Genomic DNA, 5,783 nt, shown 5'->3' on the forward strand with positions numbered 1-5,783 from the left:
TCTGCAGCTGGCTAGTGAGCGAAGGAAGACAAGCTTCGTGTGACACGTGTTAGGGAGTAAAACTGAGCAAGCGAAGCTGGGCGGAGATGCCAAACCTTAATGGTCAAATGAACAAAATGAAGAGGTAACCTGTGGAATGGGGGAAAACATTTGTTAACCACACATCCAAGAAGGGGTTAATATTCAAAGTATATAAAGAACTCATACAACTCAATAATAGCAACAACAAAACAACAACGAGTAATCGAATTTAAAAACAATGGACAGAGGAGCCGAATAGACATCTTTCCAAAGAAAACATACAAATGGCCTACAGATACATGAAAAGATGCTCAACTCAGCATCACGAATTACCAGGGAAATGCATGTCAAAGCCACAATGAAATATCATCTCTCAGCTGCTAGAATGGCTACCTTCAAGAGGACAAAAGATTTAACAAGTGTTGGCAAGGATGTGGAGAAAAGGGAACCCCATTCCCTCTGTTAGTGGGAATCTGAATTGGATCTGCCACTATGGAAACAGTATGGAGATTCCTCAAAAAATTAAAAATAGAACTACCACAGGATCCAGCAGTTACACTTCTGGGTATATATCCAAAAGAAGTAAAAACAGAATATTGAAAAGATATCTTCACTCCCATGTTTATTGCAGCATTATTCACAGTAGCCAAGATATGGAAACAACCCAAGTGTCCATCAATAGAAAAGTGATATGTATGCGCGTACACACACAATAGAATGTTATTCAGCCATTAGAAAGAAGGAAATCCTGCTGTTCGCAACGACATGGATGGTCCTTGAGGGTATTATCCTAAGTGAGATAATTGAGAGAGAAAAAGACAGAGTAAGTATGATCTCACTTACATGTGGAATCTAAAAAAGCCAAACCCATAAAAACAGAGTAGAGTGATGTTTGCCAGGGGCGGGGGTGGAAATCGTGAGATGTTGGTCAAAGGGTACAAACTTTTGGTTATAAGATGAATGAATCTGGGGATCCAATGTAGAGCATCGTGGTTATAGTCAGCAGTGCTGTGTGATAGGCTTCAGAATTGTTAAGAGACCAGATCGTAAATGTCCTCACCAGCAAAAAGAAAGAAATAATAATTATATGATGCGATAGAGGTGTTAGCTAACACTGTGGCAGTAATCAGTTTGCAGTAATGTATCAAATCAACACATTCAATACCTTAAACTAACACAATGTTATATGTCAGTTGTATCTTAACAAGAACAATAATAATAAGAATTAATAATGATAATATGTTGACTAGAAGCAGCCACACACATGCAAGATCAAAGCAGTTTGAAAGGTTTTACTTCTTTTTCTACTTTGCATCGTGGTTGCGGCAATTTTTATGTCCTTTGCATATTTCACAGAGAAGCCTCAACTACTTCTAGCCATAACTTCCTTTCCTTCCTGCTACAAATTTTCTCCCTAGATTTACTCTTCAGTCCCTAAAAATAATCTGTCCCACATTATTTATTCACTCCATAATGCATACCATCCAAAGACAACAATTTTGCCAATAAACTGTTATTCTGATGAATAATTCATGCAGCCTTCATTCTCCTGACATGAACAAATATACTTTCAAATGGGAGGAGTGTGACTCTATTTTAGTCTTAACTCCATTTTTTTAGCTTAATCTTTTTTAAAGGTTTTGTGAAGTCCTTCCTTGGGCGAACTCCATGGGAAATAATTCTAATACTCTAATTAAAAGAAACAAACCATGGCACAGAATCATAACTAAATTTATATACACTGTTCATTACATGGACAATAGATATTTGGGTGTGGAAGAAAATGGAGGCAAATCAGCCACTGTTTCAGAGTAAGAAAAATGTGGAGTCCTCTCCTGTTAAAAAGACAAAGCCAATCATCTCTTCAAATTCTGCCACTATCCGTGGCCATAGTCTCCTCATATTTGCATGGACAGGGTGCAGCATGATGGTGGTGATGAAAATGATAATTATCATCATCATAATATTGTTATTTTTGAATTTTTAGGAAATGCTAGGCATTGTGCTTAAGGCTTTCCATATATCAGGGTTTCTCAGCCTTGGTGCTTGGTATTTAGCGTCGGGTAATTCTTTGTTGGGAAGAGGAGATGCTCTGTGTGTTTGTAAGATGTTAAACAGCATCTCTGACATCTACCCACTAGATCCAATAGCAATAGCCCCACCACACCAGGTTGTGACCACCAAAAATGTATCCAGACATTGCCATATGTCTCCTAGAGGACAAAATCCCCCAATTGAAAACCACTGATATCATGATGACCAGTTGCACCTTCCTAATATTATTCTATGACAGGTGCATTATTAGCCCCGCTCACAGATGAAAAAAACAAGCTCAGAGTAAGCGACAGAACAAAACTTCGGTGCGGGTTTTATTGCCACACTGACGTTAAGGCTGTTTTGTTGCATGTGACACTTCAGAACATCAATTTGTTTGCCTTCTTCTCTTACATAGATGCTATTTTTAGATTTAAAAATTTGTAATTAATATAATTAGCATTTTGACATACGTGCACTGAACAATTAATATTATTATATGTTCTGCACAGAGATAACTTCAAATTCTTGAAGCCCTTTGTGCAGGAAGTATAGATGACATGATGACAAAATTAACCATTGTTCTAACAATAGTGACAGTGATGATAGCAATTCTTCTTAGTCTCCCCACCACCATTTATTGAGCGCTTTCTATGACAGGCTATGGGATTAACCTGGATTACCTGTTTAGTTCCCATATCTGAGAGGTTTCTGCTTTGGTTAGCCTTTAACCCAAGGCAGTGTGATAAAGCTTTATTTTGTTCTGTGTTGTATCCTGAGCATTGAAAACAGTGCCTTGCCCATAGGAAGAACTCCACACACATTGGCCGAATGAGTGACCTATGAGGAGATGGAATCTCAGAGAAAGTATAAAGATTGCTGAGAGGGTGAAGGATCTTCAGCTCCAAGACACAGGGGATCTGCATCCAGAGCCCCCATTGCTACCCACTGCGGTCCTATTCAGTGGTTTCTCCGACGCCGTCCCAGCTCTGCCCCAACCCTGGACTGGCAGGTCTGTTTTTTCATAACTCTGCTTAGATCAAGTTTCCTCTAGTTTTCTCTTGCCAGCAATGGCAACCAAGCCCTCTCCCATCTTGTTCCAATTCCTTTGCTCCGTCTCTGCCTTCCACCTAGAATGCCTCCTTCATTTCTATTTGTATAGATATTATTTACTTTTTGAGTCCCAGCTCGATCCCAACCTTCTTCTGAAACTTTTTCCCTTCATTTTTGAACTCTCAGGGCCTCACAGGAGGCTTGCTGCCATCGCCAGGCAATAATTGATGAAGAGCTGTGTAAAACAGATACATCTAGGATGAAACCCCAGGTCTATCCATCCAAGAAGTATGATCTTGGGTAACTTAACTAAAACTTTTTGAAATCCCAATGTCCTCCACTATATAATGAGAACAATATTGTTGTATGTCGCAGTCTACTGAGGACACAGTGAGAAAATGTGTAGTGTAGGCCTTGAGACATCGTATGTCCTTAATAAATTGCTGTCATTGTTAATGTCACTTTCACACTATATTATATCTTCTGATTGATTTATATATGTGTGTCTAATCTTCCCAACTAGATGGTGGGATTATAAAAAACGTTTCCGAGTGGACCTTGAATATGCCACAGAATTCAGCACAGGTCAAACTGTGTCCAGGAGGGCACCTCAGCGTTCAGCACATAATTTTCTCTCTTTGCATTTTGAACTCCGGCGTCTCCATCACTAACATGGAAGTGGCCATGTTTGTTTGCTTTGACGCACCAGAAGGGCCGTTGCAAGTGGATTCGTTTATATGCAAGCAATCAGCTGGTGTTCTCGGAGAATCTAAGCCTCAGAACGGTCATAACTTGTTATCAGTCTGTCTCGATACTTCGTTGAGGTCCCCGAGTCCTTTGAATGTTGGTTTGCCGATGTCTTTTTTTTTTTTTAATCTGTAAAATTTTGCTGATCATATTGATTAAAGTGGGGTGATTCCTGAGACACATCTCCAGTTATGAGTGCCACATGGTGAGGATGTGTCCCCCAAAGAGAGGAAAAGAGATGTGGACCGAGGTCCCAGGTCCTCAGGTGCTGGTGGCTGTGTGGTGCGGCGGAATGACAATGTTCACGAGGGGGCTGGTTTCCAGTTCAGATTTTCTTAGGATTCACATGATTTTGGGCAATTCATAAAAATCTTTGTGTGCCTTCATACTCCCATCTGTAAAATGAAACATCCACATCAGATAAGCTATTTAGCTTTTATTTCTATAATTCTGCATCTCAGAATTAAAGTTTATTGGTATATACTGATAATTCCATATTTTTCCTATTTTACCTAAAATCCATGTAGCCCACAATAAATTTACCCCAAAGAGCTTTCAGATCTTATTAAAATCATCTGCTCCCTTCACACATACACTCTCTTTTTTTAATTTCCCAGTGCCCCATGCATTTTCTTAATAAAGTATATAATAAGACTAAATCTTCCCACTGGGGTGTTTATGATGTGGGAGACATTGTTATTCCCCGCCATGGCAGTGGTAGATAAAAAATGCATACTTCTCTCACTCCCCAAACCACCTTTTGATCCTCAGCCTTTTATCAGCAAATCAGAAGTGCTACCACAGAAGATATTCTGCAATTAGCTCCACTTCCTGAGAAATGGTGCCAAGTTCCATTAAATGTAATTAGCATTCCCATTGTTTCCTTCACTTTGCAAATAACAACAACAACAAAATATCTCTTTCCGAGTTACCATGAACACATATCATCCCAAGTTATACCAATGGTGTCGGCTAGAGGCTAAGCAGCAGGAGACAGCAGAGGATCTTAACACACAAATAATTGTTCACCTTCATGGAGACAAAAGTGGCAGAATCAAAATCCTGATATTTGGCTTTTCAAAGTGAACATTGGCTTCCCAAAGTAGAGTTCAAAAGCTGGCACATTGCCTTCTGAAGTGAAGGTTTGGGGGACATGGGACAATAATTACCTCCCTCAATTTGACACTGACCTGCCGTGGGGTTGTGAAGCGGAAGTCTTACATATCCTAAAGCAATACATTTCAAAACTAAATTTTGAGACAACCCCCACTTCTCATATGATTTCCATAGAAAAGAATTGCAAACAAAACAAACAGCCTATTTTCCCTAGACTTTCACGATAGAAATAACACATTTTATTAATAATAATTATTGATAAATACACATATACATTTACTCAATTCATTAGAGTAAAAACTATTGGATTATTTTATTGTTAATGTCAAAATACAAGGAAAACAATTACTACTACTTTGCTTCCCCTCTTATGTTTCGAATGTCACCATCAGCTGTGGAAACAGTGGAAGTCAATGTTGCATTTAGAAACCACTGTTGGAAGGGCCTTTTGGCTACAGCACAGTGTTACTGCCATGACACCCATCCCTCCAAATCTCATTCACTTTAAGGCTATAAAGCAGAATTCAGAGAGACAACCAGATATATGTGCATATGTGTGCCGAAGCATTCAGAGAAGAGGGTGCCAGTTTCAAAACGTTTTGTGTGAAATTGAGTTCAATTTGACGGGCAATTTTTTTTTTTTTCTCTCGGAAGCCATTTTGTCTCTTTACTTCTTGCTTCTTTCCTGTATTTCAGCATTTGTCATTTCAATTACGGTACTGCATACTATTTTTACGCGTTGGGTGCGATTTTCAGAAACACTAAGGAAAGAGCGGTACAGATATTAGGAGATGGTAGTTCAGATTGAATGT

This window comes from Pteropus medius, unplaced genomic scaffold (assembly GCF_902729225.1).
Source record: "Pteropus medius unplaced genomic scaffold, Ma_sr-lr_union100, whole genome shotgun sequence".
NCBI classification, from domain to species: domain Eukaryota; kingdom Metazoa; phylum Chordata; class Mammalia; order Chiroptera; family Pteropodidae; genus Pteropus; species Pteropus medius.